We start from the raw sequence: 24,312 nt of genomic DNA, 5'->3' as shown, positions 1-24,312 counted from the left end.
GCCTGTGAAAGCTACATGGGACCAAGTGAGACAGCTCCAAAAATCTGTTCTTCTTGTAAAGCTGAATTTGACATTGAGAAAAACCTAAGGGTTGGATCTTACTTTCTTGTTCTTAGTCTATCATCCCAAATAGTGGATGTTTTAGAAAAACCTGACATACATTTAAATAAAAAGGAATTGATTCCAGGAATTGTTTCAGATATTCAGGGTGGGGCAGAATATCAAAAACTCAAGCTGAGTGGACAAGTAGGGGCTGATGATATAACAATCATGTGGAATTGTGATGGAATTCCAGTTTTCAACAGTACTAACATTCAGCTATGGCCAATTCAGTGTCAAATTATAGAGCTGTCCCCAAAAGATCGCCAAGGCAATATACTGTATGTATACCATGCTTATGGTTTGGTAACAGTAAGCCAAATATGATCACTTTTTTGACTGCTTTTGTATCACAGCTCAAAGAACTGCAACAGATTGGAATTAAATGGAGGGATTCTGAAAACATGGAGCATGCAAGCAAAGTTCATTCACTCCTCTGTTCCTCAGATTCAGTTGCCCGCCCCCTCCTGAGAAACACAAAACAGTTCAATGGCAAATATGGGTGTGACTTCTGCCTTCACACTGGTAGTGGCCCATATGTCTGGGAAACTCCAGAACCACCTATAAGGACAGAGGCAAGTCATTTTCAGCATGCTATGCTGGCAACACCTGATAATCCAGTAATGGGTGTGAAAGGCCCATCCCCTTTGATGGAACTTGAGAGTTTCAACATGATCACAGGATTTGTTCCTGAGTACCAGCACAGTGTTTGCCTAGGTGTCACCAAACAGATCACAACCTTGTGGCTAGACAGCAAGCACCATAATGAAGAGTGGTACCTCTCCTCGAAAGTCAGTGACATAGACCAGCAATTGCTGGCCATTAACCCACCGGTGGAGGTCACAAGGGTACCAAGATCAGTGAAAGACAGAAAATTCTGGAAAGCATCAGAGTGGAGGTCATTTTTGTTGTACTATGCTTTGCCTGTTTTGAATGGCATTTTGACAAAGAAGTACTGGAATCATTTTTTTTTATTAGTTTTTGCAGTGCAAACCCTTCTTCAGGATTCCATCAAAGTGAGCCATGTAGATGTGGCAGAAAAAGCTCTGCGTAAGTTTGTGTTGAACTTTGAGAAACTATATGGTGCTGCTAATGCTTCTTTCAATGTTCATTTGTTAATGCACTTGGCAGCAAGTGTGCGCAGCTGGGGACCACTGTGGGCAACATCCACATTTCCATTTGAATCATATAATGGGACTTTGCTTACGTTTTTCAATGGAACAACTAATGTGCCAACTCAAATAGTGAAGAGGTTTCTTAGGTGGCGAGGTCTCTCAACAAAAGCAGGGACAACAATGGCAAATGCAAATGTCAGCACAAGGAAATTATTTGAAAAACTCCAAAGTAGCTCTGGCTTACGAAAGAAGTCAAAGGAGTTTCAAAATAATGTCAGAGGTTTTGGCTGTCCGAAAAAAGGTAGCACATCTGTGCTGCAGAGGATGGCTATTAAATATTTCATAGGGGTGACAGTTCATTCAGGTTTATATTATGACCGTTTCATTTGTTACAATGTTGTTTATCATTCGTAGAACAACACAACCCTTAAAAAGAGAAATAATTCAATTGTACAGTTAAGTGATGGAACATTCTGTGAGATTATGAGCCTGATGGCTTTTACATGTGATGATGGGGCCTCTGTTGCATCCGAAACACATAGTTTTTGTATATTAGTGAAAGAGCTTGCCAAGAGTGGAAGAAAGGTTTGTAGAGATGTTCAGCTAAATATATCCTCCACATTTATAAATGAAGTGTCTTGCACCAATAATGTATTTGCTGTGCATCCTCAATCACTTAAACGTAAATGTGTATTGGTTAGGTCCAAAGACAAAATGTATGTCATTCCAGTTCCAAACTAACCGATTCTCAGGGAGCTACTTTCACAGTTTTCTAGTCATGAGTCCAACTTCCACACATCTTTCCTTTAACCATGAAGCACTGTGTACACACATTCTCCAGTTATTGTAGTTTTTTGTAGATCTGCTTGTTTTAAATAACGAACTCTTGACATTGTTTATAATTGTAATCTGTTAATGCAGTGTAGGTGAACTTGAGTGTTTTTTTTGTTTTGCATGTAATGTAACCACCATTTATTTGTCTGTTGTGGGGGATGCCACCACAGTTCAGCAGAACGCTCATATTTTCTAGTGTGCACCTGTATTTTGAGGTGTGTTTGTAATGGTTTTGTGTGTAAGATGTATTGTAACATGATACCTCTTTGTCAATATGGACTTATTAAACATGACATCACAATCGCCAAAGTAGCTATTTGTGTGCTTTTGATCATTTAAACAATTGGAAAGGTTATAAAGGGGCTTTCGGTGCATCATTCTAATACACATAATCAATAATAATTAACATTTTCCTCAACAAATGTACACATAATGTACTGAAATAGAAGTATGATTAAGATATACTAAAATGGCAAGATATCAAAATATATATTTTTCAAATGTGCTTTCGGTGCATTTTCATATTCCAAAAGAATAGTATAATTAATATATTGCAATAATAGCATGAATAAGTTTACTTACTAATTACACTCAAATATTACTTAAAATATACAGAAAAGTCGGTATATTTTAAATCTATATTTATAAAATGTGCTTTAAATACATTGTTTCAATGGAATTTAGAGCATACATTTTGAAATATACCAAAAATATGTTTGAAAACGAAGTTCAAAGAAATCCATTTAAGTAATTGCACAGAACTTTCACTTAAAGTATATTTGTCTTGTAATATATTTCTTGAAAGTATACTACAGTACAATTATTTTAAAGTGTGTTAAAAGTTGATTTTTGAAAATAGGTGAAAGCGTGACTTTTGTATACTTTTTATATATTTGCAGAAAGTACACTTCTTTGATAGTATATTTGCAGTGTACTATTGAAAATGTAAGTATATTTTAAATACAAAAAAGTACATTTTTTTTCCGCCTGGGATACACAACCTTAAATGGACTAATGACCAATGAAGTCCAATAGCATGAGCATGTAGCCCAAGCAACCATTTGGTGTCATGATGACAACCTCCAGCTCAACACATTTAAAACACAAGAACTCATTATGAATCCCCCATACATATTTTGGGAGTACCCATGACCATCACTAACTCATTTAAACGTCTTGGCACAAACAGCAAAACACTGAAATGGAACATCGATAGAGAAACCATTACCAAAGTAGAAAGGTGCACTCAGAGTGCAGATCTCTACCATGTGTGTCTGCAACACACACTACTGAATTGTGTGATCGAATGAATACAACCCTCAGTTGGCCAACCCTCCCGTCTAGACTCCTCTGGCCTGTAAGACGTCGTAAAACACACTTCCTTCAAACTCAACAACACCAATGTATGCAGACTATCGCCTTGAAGTCGTTGTATTTGACATTTCACACAATCTCGCCAAAAAAATGTGACTCACAAAGCTGTCTGCCTGCTTCTGTGTTACTGATCGGTACAGCAATGTGTGTACTGTTGTTGCCGTTAGCTGTTGGCGGTGAACTAAACACACTGTACAAAATAATAAAAGTAAGCCAACTCAGCTGTACTTAATGCTAATTAGCAAACGTTAGCATGATAACACGCTAAACTAAAGTTGTGAACATGGTAAACATTATACCTGCTCAACATCAGGATGTCATCATTGTCATTGTGAGCATGTTAGCATGCTGATGTTAGCATTTAGCTTAAAGCATCACTCTGCCTGAGTAGCTACAGCTGAGCTGCTAGCATGGCTCGAGGCTAATTAATTACCTGTTGATCAACCAATAGTTTCAGCTCTCTATTTGGAAGATAGATGTATGTGTATATTTCTATCCGCCTGTCTGTCTCTCTGGTTCACTTTTGGTATAATAATTTATATATTTCTGTCCTAGGAAAACCATGTATATGTATGAATCTTACATGTACAGATGGGAGATGGAGTGGATTTATATTCAGCAGCCTTTTGTTAAGTCAGTGATAGACTGCTGAGCTTACAAAAATTCACACAGACACTCTCTCTCTCACACACACAAATACACAGCCGTCACTCAAGAAAAACAGCACTCTCATGCACTGCTGCACTTTAAAGTCAATGACATGAACTGAGAGAGAGAAAAAAAACAAGAAGACGATGTGTTCCTCTTGCCCTTGACAGGTACTTTGGGTCTAAATGCGGTGTACAACCTGTGTGTGTGTGTGTGTGTGTGTGCACACCTGGGTGTTCGTGTGTGTGTAGGCAGTGTGCTGTACCTGCTGATGCACCGGTGACTCACAGCGGCCATTACAATGACAGGATAACTCAAGTTAAAGTGTATGTTACAGTAATATGCGCAGATTTCCTCTTGACAGTCCAGTGAGGGGCAGAGGTGTCATGTATTCCTGAATTGTTTGTCACTTTGATGGTGCATCTCCTTGTGTTTTCATCAGTTTAACGGGGCGAGGTTGACGTCCTCGGACACCCGTGTCATCTTGTTGTCATCCTGCGTGATGACTGTACGTGTCAGTTTGCCAAGGAAAAGATTGCAGCAGTGAGTAGTTAATCAAAGCCCCCCTTAACAGAAAATACAGCCTGAGTGGAGTTGAAAACGCACAAGGGGACATGAAATCATTAGTGTTGTGACTTTAGTTACAGCTAATGTCCACTCCTTTTAAACCCCGACATCTTGGCTCATTTCACCTCGTTGTGTCCCGTCTTCTCACACATCGTTTGGCTTCATGACGCTCCCAATCATCTCGTCTTGATATTTTGTCTGATCGGTCCCACGTTTGCCCCATCTTTTGGTTTCGGGAGAGTAAAGAGGGCTGCATGGTAGGTGTGCTCATTTACATCTATATGACAGCAGTGTCTGAGGTGCTGCGCTCCTGCTCATTTGTCATCTTGTTCTGATTCAGTGTCTGTGTGTGTGTGTGTGTGTGTGTGTGTGTGTGTGTGTGTGTCTGTGTTCTTCCTGAATATTGAATTGGTTCTTTTCTCTTTTCTGTGTGTGTGTCAGTGTAGCGTCACGATGTGTCAAATGTGGGCAATCGGCTCTGAATCAGCTGCCTCGTGCTGCAGTCTGCCTGTGGTTTCATGGCTTCCAGGAGACTATCTGATGGCTTTTCCAGTTGGATAAAATCAACTGACTTATCCTGGAGTTCAAAGCAGGCATGTGATCATTTTGGCCACAGCAAAAAAACCTTGAGGGAATGCGATGGAATGAAAAGTGACAGGCTGTATTCACTGCTCTGATGTGCTCTGGCTGAACAACATGTTTTACGATTCATTTCTTTCACGAAAAGGAAAAACAATAGAATTTCCTGCCAGAGACTCTCTTTAAAGACCTTGAAGTCTTCTCGCGTATTGTCTACCGGAATCCTTGCTGGCTTCTCCGACTATTTCCTTATAAACCCCAAAATAGACCAGACAGCACTCTAAGGTCTGGTTACAACACATCATATTCACACTAATATTATATGTGATATTAGATCCGTGCTCAGGCCTTAAAGGGAATGGGATGAACCCAGGGCTGCAATACTTGTGGGAAACCCAGCCACTGTTTTTATTGTACCATAGCCTGAGACTTGGGTTATGATAGCACAGTGAATTTAAATGTTAACATAGATTGATAACAAATCAATCATATTCAAAATGCTGCACATTATTCAAAATGCTGCACATTATTCAAAATGCTGCACATTTTTCATAATGCAGCACTTGTAGTTTTTTAGTGCTGGAAGAAAAAAAAGCTTTTCGTGAACATACCTTCACAGCCAAATTAGATCAGTCACTTGCAGGTGAATTCCTGATGTCAGCCTTAGTACACTTGTGTGTGTTTTCACTCAGCTCTACTTGGCAGAAACTCCAAGCCAAATGGGGAATAAACTGAGGGAGTCTGTATCTTGAAGTCATCAAAAAACATATACTGCCAAAACTGATTATTGATTTTGATTCCTTGGACTGTTCGATTTCTGCCCACAGCCGTCGAGGAAAATTGCCTCTGTGACACAACAGCTCTATATATCCGTCCACATATTACCAGTGAGATATCATGTAGCGTCATTTGTATTAATGACAGAGAATTATTTGTATTTAAACTTGTAAGGCTGGACCTCACTATTCAGTTATTCAGTTATTCGTTAGTTGGGCGGATATTTGGTTTTCAATTTTGGTATGCATATATATATATATATTTATTTTTTTTATTTTTTTTTATTTATTTATTTTTTTTAAACCTCTCGGGATTACATGCACAAAACACACCAAACCTTTTGCTTTATTGTATTTAACAAATACGAATACAAATAAGAATACAATGGATATATAGATGTTGTACATGTTGCTACATAGAGAGAGCCCCCGCTCCTCTCCGGCACGTCTAGCACGAGTAACGCGACAGAAGAATTCGCTTCAATTCAGCGTAACACCGGGGAAAAACACACGCAGCACACCAAGTTGCAAAACTCACTTTGGTTTGATTCTGCTTCCTTTTGGCTATCTGCTCGTGTTGACTCCAGGGCAGGAACGAAGAGTCTGGTTATAGTGTCCAGCACTGTGACATTAGCAGGCTTTGTCCACCATCCAGCAGCCTCAGATAGGGCAGGGAATCCACCTCCGTCTCCCACCAACACTATCCGCTTCTTTGCTTTAATATTCACGCTTTAAGTGAGCTCTCCATGTCAAATTAAGCAACAAATGCGTAGAACCGAGGGACAGTTTGGTTTTTATTGCCATTATGATGTTATGATGACTCTAGAAATGGTGCAAGATGTTGATAATATCTGCTAATACTACTGGACAGCCTGTGTTGCAAAATTGTGAGTGCAGTTCCTCTCCTGGCTCACACTCTCTCCTCTTTCTGTCTTTGTCTCTCTCCGTCTATTTTCTGGCCATAATTACAGAGCTCATGAAAGCGTTTAGAGTCTCATGAATATTTAGGTCTTGGAGGGGAAGTGTCTGGGGAGACCCATGTGCGGCTGGTCTGCCCTAATTATGGAGATAGTCCTCCACACACTCTCACACACACATTTAAAATGAGGGTGGAAGGCCAGAAAATGATCAAAAGCTGCCCATTTGGGAAAAGTTAATATGGGCTTAAACAAAGGTATAAGCATGCTAAATAAAATGACACACACACACACACAGCAGGGAGTTTATAATAGCACAGCTGGTTGGGGCTTGCAGCTGGTTCTTTCTGCTCCCTATTGTTTAACAGTGAGCTAGTGCTGCACATGAGCCTAAGAGAGTGGGGGACTCTGTGTGTGTGTGTGTTTGCATCCCTCTGGGGGCTTTGATGTCATGCTAAATCATGGTAGGGATAAACAGAGTCATTAACTCCGTGATGGGCACTTTTGAGTCATGGGGGGGGGGGGGGGGGGGGGGGGGGGTGGGGGAGTCATTCTTTTTTGGCTGGAGAAAGCTGGAGAGGAAGGAAGGGGTGCATGAACAGAACTATGCATACACACAAAAACTTAATTAGAGATGAATGAGGGATGCAAGCAGGAAGGGTGAGAAAGGAGGATGACAGCAAGTCACGGGGAGTAATAAAAGGATGAGACGGATATTGTGAAGGAAAAAAGGAAGGAGCTAGTTTGCAAGAGGGTGGACGGACTGAGGGAGGAAAGAGGAACTAAAGAGGTGTGTGTGTGTGTGTGTTTATATGAATATTTACGTGTGTGTATATGTTAAGCTGCCAGTGAAAGGCGGAAATAATGTATTTATTCATGCGTCTTTGTTTAGTTATGCATGCTTTATATTAGCTGACAATTGAATGAATAAACCATTCCAGCGTAGCCGTCAGTCCGTCAGAATGCCTTTAACGTGTTTTAGAGCGTCCTCAGCGACATATGACTGAGGATTCGGATTCTGTTTTGTTATAATAAATATAGTGGGAAAACAAGCCCCGCAGTGGGCTTTGATTCCCATAGAGTGTGCCGAAGTCCAGTCAGAACATGATTGGCTTCTCTACCTGCTGTTTAGATTTTTTCCACTCCAGCTAGGTGGATAAATTGCAGATGATTGATGTAACTTAACTGACTAAACTCTCTGAAGGCACAAAAATCAACAGAGGCTGTTGTTGGTTTAATCGTCACAGAGCTTTATTGCCTTCCACTCTGCCCTCAGAAGGCTAAACTTAACTGCAGATAATGTTGTCTGTACTTGTGCACCTTTTTATGTAAACCTGGAAGGATCATTATGAGCTGTATTGGCCAGATTTATCATGACCACTGACTCATCCAGCGACTCATTAAACCTGCAATAACAGTCTTTTTGGTCCCTGTGAGGCCATCACGGATATGTTCTCCCGGATGTATCCGGCTAGATTAAATGGCGAACTTGTTGGCAAACAGTTGCTTATACAACCGGTAGATACGGAGCAACAATACGATTCATATTTGTGTCCACCTGATGAACGTGGTGTGGAAGAAGTACATGTACTCAAATTTAGCATACAACTGTAGTTATCATATGTTTAGGCCTGCATCATGGCCAATATGCACAACACAGAATACTCCAAAATGTAGCGTGTAAAATACCTTTCTCAATGCGATAACACAAGTTATATTATTTTGCGACTTTTGTAATGTAACTGGTTGCTTTCTAAACATCATGGTTAGAGAGGAACATTTTCAATGGCAGTGATCACTTGTTTTTGTTGATCTAACCAGCATGTTTATCTCCTCACTTCACGAACATAACATTTCCGTGACTGCTGTTTTTGTTGCAGTAAAAATGGTGCTAGAATTTGTTCGAAAGGATCCGTCTCCTCCTGTATTATTAGCCGTGTCTTTGCCTTTTGTTTCGGATTTCACCACCACAATTATTTCCAGCATCGTCTCATTTTTGAGGAAAGACCTCTTTAGTGTGGCATTTGCACCCGGTCACGCTTTCGACAGCTTTTGAGCAGACACACCAGACTCAATTACAAAATGAGCGCACTGGAGCTCTCAGAGAACACTTAGAACAGAAGCACTAAGTCATCTCAGTCAGCACTTTGTGCCTCGCTACCGGATACTGAAACACAGTTTGTGTGTGTGTGTGTGTGTGTGTGCAAGAGAGTGAGAGGAGAGGAGAGAAAATTACACTACCACTTGTGGAGTATTACAAGAGATGATGAGGAGCAAATGTGTGTGATCGAACAGAAGAATGAGTAAGAGAATGTTTGTATGTGAGAGAAAGAGAGAAGCTATTGCAATAAAGGGCATGAGGTTCACATAACAGGGAGAGCATCCCCAACTTATGATTTATTCATTCACTCATTTTAGTTTTTCATTAAGCGAGGATCTGGGTCAGACACGGCAGCATGTATGTATGCAAGAGGGAGAGAGGAAGAAATGAAGATGAGGACAGATGTTTCTGTACAATGAAGACTGACATCTGCCAGTTCAGCCGAACAGATGAGACTGGTGGCAGATGCAGGATATGAGACGGGTACAGTGACATGAAAGCAGACTGGCATTCAGAGAGACAGACGTATGTGAGCCAGCTGTGTGTCGCGCTCCTTTTCACGGCCCCTTGGTCAGAAAAAAATAACAGGTGTTTGTGTTGAAATGACAGGTACCGACAAATTTGTGGCAAGATAGAGTAAAAGCATCAGTTTGCTTCTCGACTTCGGCCTCCGAGCTGGTTTATCTGCGTCTGTAACAGATCTGAGCGATCGCCTTGAATTAGTCAAAGAAACAGGAGGCAGCCGTGAAGCTGGAGAGTGTGTACGTCCAACTTACAACCTGTTTGTGTGCGTTTGTGGGAAAGGGAGACCGAGAGATAGAGACAGCAGGAGTGCAGATTACAGCTAAACACAATCGGGCAATTAATTCCATTCGCCAATCGTCGCTTAAACTAAGAAACAATTTTGATAATCGATTCATCATTCAAGTAGAAACACCAAATATGTGTTTCTTCCAGCTTCTCAAATTTGCTGCTTTTATCTGCTTTGTGTGGTGGTAAGTCATATATATTTGGGTTTTGGATGGTGTGCATGTGTGTCTGTGTTAGACACTCCTGTTCACCTTTAAAACCTGAAAGAGAGAAAGTCCAGATGAGCTTTGAGTCTCTTGTGCTTCTGAGGATTAGTGAGTTAGAGGTCTAAATTAGTACGTTATGTGTTTGTCAACTGTGCTGAAGTAGTTGTTATCTGAATCCATGAACTGCCACGGTCTGACAGACAGAAGTATTCTGTGATTGAGGTGCGGAAATTGTCCAATATCCTGCCGGTAAGTGTAGAGTTTCTTTTTTTTTTTTTTTTTTTTGAGGAAAAGCTTGCTGGCGTCAAAATAATTGAAAATTTCTGGTGTTGTATATCTCTTTTATACAGGAGAGTGGCCCTGGGGAAATATTTGGTCCATTCAAGGGGGCAGGAGGAGAGAGGGGAAAAAATTGCAGAGAGATGGAGCGATGAGGAAAGCAGAGGAGATATGGAAACGATGGATCAGATGATAAGAGGCTCATTATTCTGCTCCTATATTTAGCTCTCCGTACAGTATCCCTCTCTCTTACTCTCACGCGCACACTGGAGACACCCTACTGAACGCTGTCGCCTGCACGTCTGTCTGTCTCTGCGCGCGCGCGTGTGTGTGTGTGTGTGTGTGTGTGTGTGTGCGTGTGCGCGCGCCTCCTCAGTACTTCTGTAGTTGTCATGGCAACATTAGATCGTCTGACATATGAGGGGGTTTTCAGTTAGGTTGATGTATAATGAGCCGAGGTCTTTTGTTTTTCAGAAGCAGATATTCATCAGTTTGACCTTTCCCCTCGCCAGAGCAGATAAGCAGTTTGAATGTACGAGGCTGCATTGAGTTTCATTCAGTTCTACCCTTGTCCCATTACAGCGAGGTGTGGCTCGACTGAGTTACATGAGCCCATCAGTCAGGTTAGCCGCGGTCCTTTTTCAGATTCCATAGAAGACAATAGCCAAATAAAGATGTGTAACGAACGAGTCCAACGAGACACAAGATTGTTTGAATATGGGGATAACGGTGCACATTTTGTAACAACTGTGAATAGGAGAGCTTCAAAAAGAAGTTTGAGCCCTCCATACAGCTGGCCAATGACGGTGTAATGTGAGTGTGGATGTCATAATGTCGGTGTTTAGAAATAGACGGAGACAGACTCACCTCATATGACGTCAAAAAGGTGTTGCGGAAGGGGGTTTCCGAAGCTATTGGACCGTCTAAATCAAAGAAAAGCTCTGATAACAACACACACACACAGAGGGAGAGTGACTTCATACTCTGCTCCACTAAATCGTTACATAGACAGGAGTTGTTTGCTGCTATTTTAATGCTCATGATGCCTTATATTGCCTCTTTAACACTGATTCCCCAGATCTTGTAACGTTCTGATGGCTTAATTTCAAATCCACAGAAAAGAGAGAAAAGGCTTGTGCTGTGATTGTAATACTACAATGGTTATATGAGCCGAGCATAGACGTGACTGAGCGTGTCTTAGCTCCCCCTCTTAGCCCACGTTGATACTTTATTCATGTTCGAGAGGCATTTTCTGAATTTACAGTGAAGAGGCACTTCAGCCAAAACTCTGGAGTTTAGTTACTCTTTAAAGGTATAGAGTACCGATACTAGGCCTTTCTAGACTCTCTTCTGCACACGTCTGTTGCTTTGCCTTGATCAGCTTTGACACAATGAACTTAGCATCGTGTCCTGTCTGTTTGAGAAAAACTCTCTATAGTAGATTTTACCACAAAAAGATTCATAATTTCATCAAGGCCCCTGAGTTATTTCGCAGATCCAGGATTCTAGAGGAGAAAGAACCATTGATTTATTTCTGCATGATATATGTGTGGATCAAAACTTCATCACCGGCTTAATATCCGAACGCTGGCTTGAATGTAAATGCAGAATCAGTACGAGGACAGACGCACAGAATGAGTCATAGAGTGAAGTGTTGGTGAGGTCAAGACGGAGCCGGACAGACTGACAGACAATGAGTGACACCTGCAGAGGGCGGCTAATCCAACAGTAAAGAAGATTACTGCCGCGGCCTGGTGCTCCCTCTCAGACCGTCTGGAGGGAATGGTGCTGCTATAAGCTGCCACGTTACTGTGGGCTGAGGAACTGCTGGCTGTGCTGCTGTGTTGACCAGAATGCTGCTCGATATCACTCGGCTCCACTCTGAGCTCCTCGACTTGTCTTTAACCCGTCTGTCATCTCCCTACGTGTCACTTTACCTGCTCTGCAGAGTCCTGCTGTCGTACAAGGCCCGTCTGTGTGTGGCTGCTGTCACTCTGGTCGATACTGTGTGTTGCAGCATACTTGTTGCCGGTGTTTTAAAAGTGGAGAATAAACAGAACTCTGATGTTTGGTAATATTGACACCGACGTGCCGTTCATATCAAATTCCAAACTATTATTCAGCAGCCTGCATGCGACAGAAAGGCCACTGAGTGAGAGATGTCGTGGTAATTCGTGGATTTGTGTAAAAAGCGGTCGGTATTGTCGTTATTACTTCTCGGTTCTGGCGCACTGCTAGCAATGCTTGACAACGGCTTGACAATACAGTAAGTCCCACCCCTGGCGACGATTGGCTCATTGTTAGGCCCACAGTAGTGTTCATTGGCTCAATCACGTTTTAATCAAGAAACCACTGTTTCATGTCACGATGTCAGACGAATCAGTCCACTCAAACTCGGTGGAGTGGGCGGAGTCAAGTGAATGGGTATTTGTTTAATAAAAATAAGTCATTGTAAATTTTGGATTTTGTTTGCTGTAGGTGTCTGTAAAAACCACAACCGTTTTAAAATTTCAAACGCCTTTCACAGTTTGTAATGTGTTTGCTAAATTGTTTTTTTTTATTTGTGATCACTTCCCTTGACAATCAAAGTGTTGTGGTTATTTGAGTACCACATGGTCATGCACAATAGTTGGCTGTTCAGTTTCACATGTCTGGTTATGACATGGTTACATCTCTGTTTTGCTAAGTTACACGTAAACACGCAGAAATATTGACTCGGCAAGTGAGACAGACGAAAATGACACTGACGTCAAACTTGTGGGGGGGGGGCTCTATGGATGTCGGTGGCACTTTTGTCAAACTACTACAACACAACAGAGTGCATGTCAACCTGTGTGGCAAGGCTTTGTAAATAGTTCTCTTTGCACAGCAGGACATTTGGTAAATGGAAAATATGAAACTCAGGGGTTGATGGGAACTTTAAACAGACCGTTTTTATGACCTAATGCGACACAGTTTCTGAATGCACAGTTGCACCGCAACTGTCTGAAGAAGAAGGCAGTCAGGAAACCGTGTTGTGCAAGTACAGGAGTCTATATGTGTCTATATGTTTCTGTAAGTTTGCAGTCCTGATACCTTAGTATCTGTGTCTTGTTTATTGATGACAAGCAACCCTGTAGTCTACATGTTTGACTGACCTTTCACTTTTGTAAAGACACATACAGGATAAAGACGTGTCCATGTAAACCGTATTTTAAAAAAGTGCAAAGAACAATAGCGGACACAATTGTGGCGAATAGCTCTCAGATGAATGAATAAATTATGATCACAGTGGCCTAGTTGATTTTACACTCAGTCATTAACTAAGAAATGTGTTTCCATAACTGTGTAGTAACGGTTTGTTCATATCTTCATATCTTTCATGACAATTTAAAAAAAAAAACATGTTTTGTGTTTGACAAGAGATGAAAGTGAATCTGTTATGCCGTTTCAGTGTGAAGGAATACCCTCAAGCCTGCTTGTCTATCCAGCAGCTTGTACTGTGTGCGTGTGTGTGTGTGTGTGTGTGTGTACGTGTGCGTGTGCGTGCATGCGATAATGATAATACATCTATGTCTCCAACGATTACCTCTGTCTCTCTGTTTCTATCTGATCGTCTGTCTGCCTGACTCTGATGGGGTTTCTTGATTTTGAAACAATGGCCGTTTCAGTAGAAGAATGGCTATTTTACACAGATTTCACAATCGCCATATATCCATATGCAGTTGTTATGTTTGAAATGTACGAGGTGCAGACACAAAGACCGCCATGTGTGTCTGCACTCGACTGGTGTGAGGCAATTCTGGACGTGTGTCGATGTGGTTTGTAAGATCTCATTTTCTGTCGCCTTTTCGGACCTTGAAGTGAAACGTCAGACAATTTAAAATTCACACATGACATGTCATTCATGTGAAATCATAGTGTTACGAAATGTTCTGTAAAACAGCATACAGGAGAGACTGCAGTTTGCTGGAAGCAATTTGATGATGTGGACACATTGTTTATTCCATCCCAGTGGTAAGCTGCTCTTTATCGCCACATAACGTTCTTATTGTTGCAGCCTGAGCACAAGCTAAACTTACAATGTGGATTGTTGGAGATACTTAGGACCCGTAAAAGAGATTTACCGATACTACTTCACTGAGTCTGTGACTTTTCAGCTGTATGTGACCAATTTCTTTGGCTGAACAGCACAAACTCTCTCTAGCTGGGGAGTCTTAAGCTAAACGGATTCTTAAATCTATTGTGTTTTAGCACTCGAACCCAAATGCCAGTGTCAGCGCTGAAGTGTGTCTGTAGCTGTAATAATCAATCGCTTCAGAGTGACGACCTTAAATCTGATGAGTGTCTCTGCCCATGTTGTCCAGGCCTCTTTTTGATTGAAGGATTTGGACTTTTAAAATACATAAAATTGTAAAATCATACAGAGATGTAATGACAGTCTGCAATCAGAGGTTGAGTTTGTGGGCTTTTCTCGCTCTCTGTGGGTGGGAGACAACCACCTATCACAAGCCTGTGTGTGTGTGTGTGTGTGTGTGTGTGTGTGTGTGTGTGTGTGTGTGTGTGTGTGTGTGTGTGTGTGTGTGTGTGTGTGTGTGTGTGTGTGTTAATGATTTAGGGTCTCTGTGGGACATGGAGAGGAGGACTTGTCACGTGGCAAACGAGGGGTCAACAGTGACAGACGCAGACCAGCAGATGTTGGACAAAAGGGAGGAGGGGGGACGGACAAGGGTAACGGGGAGGGAGACGAGAGGAAGAGGATTGGCAAAAATTGAGGAGAGGAGTGGGGAGATGGATGGATGGGCAGAGATAGAGGAGATGTGGACTACAGACGGAGGGAGGAGAGGGTTGACATGGAGGGCTGAAGGGAGGGACAGAGGGCAGAGAAGAGGAGGAGGGGAGGAAACAGGCCACGAGGCAGCTGTAAAAGTGCGAAGGGAGGGCATAAATTCAGCTGAAATAAAATGAAAACTAGAGCTTAATCGATTAATTATCACCTTTTAAATTAAAAATTCCAATTAATCTGCAACTTTTTCGATAATAACAGTAAACTAAATATGTTGAGTTGTGAACAAAACAAGGCCCTGAGAACGTCATCGTGGGCTTTGGAAAACACTGTTTATAGACCAAACAACTAATAAAATGAATCATATTTATAAATAATAATATTTATAATAATATACAGATTAATTAACAATCAAAATAATGGTATAGGAATCATTGTTATTATTTGAAACATCAGTGGTACACACTGAGCCGGTGTTGAAAGGAGATAAAATGCTGATCTAGTGTAAACAGGAAACGCTGACATATGAATGTTACGGGATCTAAGGCTTCTTATTGTCACGTGAAGTATTTTTGAGAACTTCGACTTGCTGACACGCTCCCTTCTTTCCGACTTTGAAATAGCAAACAACTCTTCAAAGTTTATGAAATAGAGTGGGGTGAAAATTTTGTGTCACCGCTGGTTTAAGTGGCTCACAAAAGTGTCGACCGCAAACAATAATAAACAGTCTGGCAATGCCAGTGCAGACGGAAGAAACCTTTGCAGCTTCAAACAAGGGTTTCAGATGTGTCCTCTCTGCAGTGGTGAGGACATGGCCTTCTGTAAGGAGACAGCGAGGGACAGACATGATGCCCAGCCACGGTGTAATTGAAGAGCTTGAAAGAGAGAAAACTGCATGTGTGCTGTATAAAGTGAGACAGTGACTCACTTGGAGAGCTTTCCCATAATGAAACAGGACATGGAAAGCTTGTGTTTTAATGGAGAGAGAGAGAGGCAGAGAGAGAGGGGAAATGAAACCAGCAGATCACAGTCTGTCCCTCCTGCTGCCTCCATTTACCATCATTGATTGTGCAGCCGGGCTGAGTTAATGCCTACCTGCTGTACTCAGATGGCCAGCATCTGTATCGACGTGTAATTGTGTATGAGAGGAAAGGAGTGGAGCGCCTGTGTGTGTTTCAGTCGGCCTTTCTCTCTTGTGTTCGCACACTATGACAGCTGAATGTTGGTGTTCTTGTCTTCTCGTGAATGTCCTCACAGCCGAGATGAGGACAACCCTCTGACATGAGGCTACTGCTCCTTTAAGGGGCTCTTATAGGCTGAGGGCTGGGGTGTGAAGATTAGAATTAAAATGTAAGTTTTAAAGGGTTATATTAAGGTTAGTTCAAGGTTTAAATGGGATTAGGATTAGGTATTAGTTAAGCATATATTTTATGAAAATAGAACTTCTAGTGCTACCGTATATTGATACCACAGAGAAGGTTTCTAAATATACTCAGTGGATGAAATCTCTGAGATTTCCTGATGTAAATGGAGAAGTCATGCTTTTTTAAACAGCGGTTTGGGTACAGCCACCAAGGAAAAACAAACAAAGAAAAGATCTGTGATTGTGACATACACTGGAAACCTTCCTGGAAACCTTCCCTGGGTGCAAAGAACAGCAAAGCAATGACCATCTAGGGTGAAGAATTAGGTTGGATTTTGCAGATTATTACCTCATGGTTGATGATGTTAGATTACAATCAGGATTTAGGTGTAAAGGAATATATTTTTTTTACTGAGAATTAGATGAGAAGATTAATATCGCACTCATGTTTGAACGCTAAATATGAAACCAGGTGACGATTATTTTATCTTAGCCTAACATAACTACTGGAAACAGGGGAAAACTGCTTAACATGTTATGTTATTATGTTATTTAAAGTGTAAAAAGGGCACGCTGTGGTTTTAGGAAAGGTTATGTGAGGGACTATTTCTTGGCCTAAGTCTCTCGTGTGCCTGCAAACCTCAAGATGACAACAAGACCCCAAGAAGTCAGTGCGCCTGGCCAAGACATAGTCCAGTACAAAATGCTCATTGAAAACACAAATTACATTAATCTACTTATCATTAAAGTGAAAACGCACATTTCCCTAAACATCCAACTGCTCCACATGTTTTAGGCGAGAGTAGATAATTAGGGTCCTCACAGATACGGGAATATAAATGTTTTGGGTCCATGTGTGAAAACAACAGCTGATCGTTTGATCAAAATCCGCTCGTGTGTCCGTTGTTAAGTAAAACCTGGTCCAAACTGGCTGGGTTCCTGTAACTCTTTCTCTCTTGGCCATCTGTTTACATGTAATTCTACCATCTACTGTTTCTTTTTGTTGTTGTACTGTTCTACCATTTCTCTCCCTCTAGCTGTCCTCACCCTTCACCCCGAGGCTGCTCGTTTCAGACCCCTGTTCCTCCCTCTGCCTTTGTTCTGTCCTCCTCTCCTCTTCCATCTATCTATCCCTCCCTCTCTGTCAATCCTTCTCCCCTGGGCCATGTGGACAGTTGGATGGCTTTGTGTTTGACACATGTGTTGGCAGGAGGCAGCATGCAAACACACTTACACACACACACATACACACCCACCAATGCACATGGAGACACACTTCCAGTTTCTATTGTCAGTAAACTGCACAGCTGTGAGCCCCCTAGCCCTAATTCTGTATGTGTGGGGTGAGGACAGGGCCCCCATTGTCCTGCAGATTAACACACACACACACACACACACACACACACACACACACACACACACACTCCTCAGACCCCATGGGGTCTCTTAAGTGTGAATGTGCCTTGAGGCAGAAAATCAGGGGGCAATTTACGGAAGGGTCCAGCAGAGAAGATGGGGGATGTACTGCAGGCTCAATCCGCTGTTTGAAGCTTTAAAGTCAAACTGTTTCTTTTGTTTCTCATTCTGGATGATATAACAGATAGACAGTTCATGTCTTGTCATCTCTTAAAAATGTACAGGAATTGTTTTAGTGGAGTGTACTGACAATTCCCATAGTGATATACACAGAGACTGACACTCTAATGGTGCAGAAAACATGAAATTACTGTAAAATAGACATATTTTTCCGCATATTTGCGAATGATCTCTTGCCTTCCTGAATTTCTCTGTGTACACACACTGCAAGCTACAACAAAGTTATCAAAACCAAAACAATTTTCAAATTTAGATTTTTACTTTATTATTTGAATCAAATACATTGAGGGCTGTATCCTTATCACCTCTTGCTACTTCATCAGGGTGCCCTTAAAGTGACTTCACATACAGTATGTTAGTGTTGGGATGCTGGACAACAGAATCAATTTTGATGATCACTGGTTTGAAGCAAAGCCTCCCAAAAACTAAAACCCGGAAAAGCCTCCAATCCAGCAGAATTGGGGTGCTGAGTTTGTATGTTTGTATTTAACATGCAAATTAAACTGTAAATAAGCAGCAGTGAAATAATGAGGTGAGCCCTCATGTACTCTGAAGTTCAGCCTCTATGGACACTCCGTCTTTAAAGCTTTACTATCAGTGCGGCGGGTCGTGTCGCTTTGTGATATTAGACTTCCACAATCTTCTTCTAGCACTGGGAAGGAGCAACGCTTAATTGCCTATTTGTTTGTAGTTGTAATTGATTTATTTCTGCAGCAAACAGGATTACAAAATAGAAGTGATAAGATTACAGCAATTAGGCTCGCACATAAACAACCAAGAAGTTAATCTTACTTCATGTGCACACAACTGCCTAAAAATACAAATATATAACTTTTGAAGCAAATCTTAATTTTACAGAAAGAATCATCAGTGAAATATTTCCCCAAGCCGTGAAACCTGAACTTGATCTCACAGCAGCATGACTTCAGTGGATACCTGTGTGTATTATGTTAAGCCTACAGTGGCTGCTCACATTCAAAACCATTGACCTACATCGGCTGGTGTCCAGAATAAGGTCGAGTCAGTTAGGAGGTTGAGGTTTACGTGTGTGCATATGCATGAATTCCATGTGTGTGCGGGGCAAAGTTAATGTGTCTAACCCATATGTCTGCTTCAGGTGATCCATGTCCACCAGTGTGTGTGTTTACAGATCTGCACATTTCCTCTTTTCCTACTCTGAATGAGGCCAATTGACTGCCTTTGACGTGGACACACTGTGTGTGTGTGTGTGTGTGTGTGTGTGTGTGTGTGTGTGTGTGTGTGTGTGTGTGTGTGTGTGTGTGTGAGATCCAATGTGTGTCTGTGTGTGTATTTGTGTTGAGTTCCTCATATGCCTATTTTACTTTTTAACATCTTAGAGAGTTCCTTAGTGTAGGCCATTAACACTGTACAAACTAGCTTACTTTAAAGCAAAAATTCAAAGTTTGCTGTGCGTGAAATAACGTAGCGGCGTCCATCCAGGACTTCATGGATTCATCGTATCTCACCGGTACCTGAAGCAACCCCCACCATTGCAGCCCTGTGGGCTCATTGTCTTGCTAAGGCTACAACCAGCATCTGGTTAGTTTAGCTTAGCACAACAACTAGAAACAGCTAGCTTGACTCTGTCCACCAGTACCTCAAATGCTGTCCAATCAACACAATATATCTTGTTTGTCTAATCACTTCTAAAAGCTTTGTGTAAAAATGGCAACTCAGTGAGGGTTAAGTGCTGGAGTACTTCTTGAGGAGTTGTCAAGCAACCTGCAGAGGTGGGAAGCTAAGCTAACCTGGCTGTAGCTTCATATTAAACTGACAGATATGGGTGTGGTATCAATCTCTAATTCTGATTTAACTCGCCAGCAGAAAGGAAAAAAGCATATTTGCCAAAATGTCAAACTATTCCTTTAAAAGTGTGAGGTGTTTTTGTGTATCAATGTGTGTTAGTTTGTACCGACTCCTAATTAAACGCATCCTCTTATTGTTAATTGTAGATGTCTGAGAACAAGTCAGACATAACCATGGTTTACCGTTCTAGACTCTCTCGCAGTGCATGTTACATTTGAATGCCTCTGCAGACATGTGATGTAATGGTATAGTAATGACATAGTGGGAGCGGTGGTGCTGTGGGGAGTTTGGTTCCCCGGTGGTCGCTGCAGCCCTGGGAAAAGGAAGTCCATACAGGAAGTGAGCTGGCTGGGCCTCTGTCTTGCATGACTACGAACACTGTAGTCTGCTTCACCGCTGTTGTATGTATAGAATAAGTAAGAGTGCAAATGCTTCTACACACACACACACACACGAGTACTTCTGCACAATAGTGTTAATGTCAATGCGTGTGTGAGTGCAATGGCATGTTGGTGTGATTTGTTTTTAAATGCTACATGGAGGTGAAACGTGTAGTGTGTGTGTGTGTGAGTGGTATATGTGAGTTTTTCTTTTTCTTTTTTTTGGGAACGTGCGCATGTGCTTTCCCAAACTGTCTTCACTTTCTCGACTTTGTGAATGACTGATGTAGCTGTGGGAAAAGGCTCCAACGACTTCAAGCTGATAAATGAACTTAGTCATCGCATCACCTCAGAGCCAAGTGTTTTGCAGTGAAGTACAGATGTGACGACAGGAAAGAACAGAGAGCCATAGAGCAAAACAAAACAGAGCCGGCACTGGACGTAATGTGTTAAGAAATGTAAAGTAGGAAAAACAACAACTCAACAACCGTAATCTCACATCGTGGGAAGAGCCATTCGTCGTATGGAGTACTATTTCTTGATACATATACTTGTGGTACACTTGACATGACAAGACCTTGATGTCTTAAATGTGCACAAGCCGCACTCGTGCAATGTATGTGGCACGTGTAGGCGTGTGTCTATATGAGCATGTGTGCCTCTAACAGGGGGGGAGGGGAGGGGGGGAGTTGGTTTGGTTGGTTGGCTCGGTGTGAGCTCTTTGTAAGAAGGGGGGAGGGAGGGAGGTGAACTGGGTGTTTCTCTCAGCTGCCTGCTGGTCTGGTTGCTGTTGGTAACTTTGCTTGATGAGATCAGAGGGGATCGACTTTCATCCCTCCATGTCTCTTTCTCTCTCTCTTTCTCTTTCCCTCTCTCAATTAAATGCAATTCAATGTGGCTTTAATTGCATGAAAGTAAAAAAATTCAATGTTGCAAAGCATAAAAATACAATAATAATATTCTCTCCCTCTCTCTCTCTCTCTCACCCTCTCCCTCTCTCTCTCTCTCACCCTCTCTCTCTCTCTCTCTCTCTCTCGGAAAGACTGAAGTGGAACTCAATCTGTAGGGGGCTGAAAGTGTGTTCGGAGCTGTAGTTGTCAGAGGAGACCGTCGTGACGGCGCTGCCTTGGAAACACTCTTTAGAGTTTGAGCGCAAGTGTGTTTGGGGAAGGAGGGAGGTGAGGAAGAAGTGATAGCCTCGGGACAGATAAGCTCCAGGGAAGGGAAAGAGGGAGGGAACAAGAGAGGGAGCAGGAGGGAGAGGTGGGTAGCTCTCTCTTTCTCTTTCAGTCAGACTTGCTGGTCTCCTCGTCTGCGGTCCTCTCGGGTTCTCTCTCTGCCGTTGGCTCAGCTGGAGGAGTTTAGCTGTTTTTTGGCTGGATTTGAACATGAACTGAAGAGCTACACGCAGCGAGACATGAGGAGAGTCACCGGAGATTCACTGTAAGCGGCTTTAACTGTGTGTTGTCTACAAGGTGTAGTGTGTCATCGCTGAAAAATGTCTTACTGAATGAGATTGCTGCTATTTCAGGAGTGTGTGTGTGTTTGTGGGACAAATAGAGTAGCAGCTACAGCTGGATGTGATGCAGTGTGCTTATTTATACGTATGTGTGTCTGAGGGTTAAAACTAGCTGAAGGTAAGATACATTTTTCTTTCTTTTACATTCGACAAGATCAGGTTTTTTTGTGACAATTTATAGTATACTCAACATTTTTCTTTCCTCTGGATGCTACCATGCACTCAGCCTCTCCTCTGTCCTCCCTCCCTCCATCTCTCTCCCCCTTTCTTGCTCATCTCCTGTCGCCTTTAATATGCGTAATGGTCTTGAGGCCCCAGCTGGCCAACTGGGATACCCCTGTGTGTGTGTGTGTGTGTGTGTGTCTGTGTGTGTCCTTTTGTTTGGGAGGGATTGAGAGTTGAGAGTTCTGGGATAAGCTACCCTTAGTTCCCCCCCGCTCTTATACAATAATAGGATAGATCCTGCTTTCTATTTTTAAACAAACTGTTTGTCTGTATGTTACGAACACCCCTAATCTGCCGCCTTGCTCCACACTGCCTGCAGTAGCTTTTCTCACAGTGTGTGTGTGTGTGTGTGTTTGGTCTATGGATTTGGGTGGGAGGGTGTATTTGTGTGGTCCATCCTGGGATAGAGAGATAGCAGCCGTCCTTTCTGACTTTATCCTTTTGTTTTGTCAGCTGCTGACCTCAGTTTCTCTCTCTCCATCTTTTTCATTGTTTGTGTTCTCTTTATTTCTGTCAAATCCATACAGCCTTCTTCCACCACAGCCGCTGCCTGCTTTTTATAGTTAGTGCCTCTATTTAAATAGCCACCTTTTTTTTAGGCTCTGTTTTTAATTTTCTTCCTGTCTTTCTCTTTGCTTGTCTGGTCTCTGGTTGCGTTGTGAGAACAGTGAGGAGGTGGCAAGCTGTTAATGTGTGTAAATGCTTATGTGTGTGGATGCACTCGCCCATGTCAAATGTCCTTGCACAGAACCCTATGTTCCACTTTGCACAGTACAACAACACTGGGATGAGACAGACCCATAAAACATGAGCATCTAAGTGTGTGTCAGAGCTATGGCTGCATTTTGTTCCCCATTGTCTTTTATCGTTTGTCTCATCAATGAATTGCTTTGTCGATAAAATGTCAGAAAATAGCGAGAAATGCTCTTCCTGACTTTCCAGAACCCAGAGTGACACCTTCAAATTGCTTGTTTTGTTCAACCACCAGTCCAAAACCCAAATCTATTCAGTTTACAATGATATAAAAGAGAGAAAAGCCGCAAATCCTCTAATTTTAGAGCTCGAAATGACACGTTTGGTATTTCTTACCATTCTAGAGATTGAAATGCTGGTCTGTCAGTCCATCACTGTGGTCCTGACTGAAATATAACATTTATTTTTATTTGATACTTTGGTTTCAAACTAAATATACAGAAAATGACTTTCCGGTGCTTTGTGTTTAGTGCTAATAGAAATCATTAGCATGCTAACGCAGTGCGCTAAGACTATAGCCTATAGAGCCTCACAGAGCTGCTAGCATGGCTGCAGTCGCCTTGTAGTCTTGATGTTGATAAATAACTTAAACAATGTATTGATTATTAGAGTTGCTAATGTTCTGACTAATTAATAAAGAAACAGTTTCAACTCTATAAAGTACTGTTTGCTAGTTGATAATAAAGAAATAGCTCCTCAGTCTCCCAATTGTTTAAAGCCATCCAGTGAAACCAATGAAAACTTTGGCCCAAATGTTGTTGTGGAAGTCATTCCATCATGATGACAGCGTAAAAAAGAATAATTCATGTGTTGCGTTAGACTCCAGTGGGTGTGAGAAGTTTCATCACACTCTTGTGCATTCGGGACGGATGCTAAATGAGTAAGGCGGCAGCAGTGCGTCATATTCGGGCAGACTTTGATTCAGTTTCATTACTGCTGGGGTTGTGAATCTGCCACCTGAATCTACTGCTACCCCAGAGAGAGCTTTATGGATGGCACCGCCAAGGCCTTCTGTGTGTGTGTGTGTGTGTGTGTGTGTGTGTGTGTGTGTGTGTGTGTGTGTGTGTGTGTGTGTGTGAGAGAAAGATTAATAGGTTTTGCGTAGGTGTCCGTAAAGGAGTGCTCAATCACTGCAGCACTAATAGTCTTCCCTTAGGGCACCATGGATTTTAAGGTGTCACAGCAGGCATGAGAGGAATAAGAACTTAGGAGCAGACGGTGTGAGTGTGTGTGTGTGTCTGTGTGTGTTTCAACCTGTCCAAATACGCTGCATTTATTTTATTTGGCAACTATTTAGTTTCAATCCCCTAGATAACCAACGATGCAAGTTCAGTATGTAAGAGAAAGAGCGAGGGAATTTTAGGAGGGACTTTTTTCATTTTAAAAGAAGAGCAGATTATTGTGAGCAGAGGAGGAAGATGTGGGAGAGGGAACATGATTCATTAGGGAGACGGTGACTGGAGTTACTTGGAAAAATGTTCAGACTGTGATGGAAGAAATAAAGATACACTCTGCTTTTGATCAACTTGTGTTTATACAGGTCATTTCTTCCACGATTCAGTCAATTTCATCTTTGTTT

At 41.9% G+C, this 24,312-nt stretch overlaps 1 protein-coding gene across 2 annotated transcripts in view; it reads left to right on the top strand.

The window, feature by feature from the left end:
* LOC116387502 (SPRY domain-containing SOCS box protein 4-like) overlaps positions 1 to 24,312 on the top strand; it is a 77,425-nt gene that overhangs the window by 3,205 nt on the left and 49,908 nt on the right. The window contains exon 1 of one of the 2 annotated variants that reach the window (XM_031854675.1): positions 21,291 to 21,679. The exons of the other annotated variant lie outside the window; for it this stretch is intronic. The gene's annotated coding sequence lies outside the window, so the exon portion shown is untranslated. Of the gene's footprint in view, positions 1 to 21,290; positions 21,680 to 24,312 lie in introns of those variants that run through there. 2 annotated transcript variants of the gene reach the window in all.

Source organism: Anarrhichthys ocellatus, unplaced genomic scaffold (genome assembly GCF_004355925.1).
Source record: "Anarrhichthys ocellatus isolate YVR2014 unplaced genomic scaffold, GSC_Weel_1.0 scaffold15, whole genome shotgun sequence".
In the NCBI taxonomy this organism is placed as follows: Eukaryota; Metazoa; Chordata; class Actinopteri; order Perciformes; family Anarhichadidae; genus Anarrhichthys; species Anarrhichthys ocellatus.
This window is presented reverse-complemented; position numbering and strand designations above follow the sequence as displayed.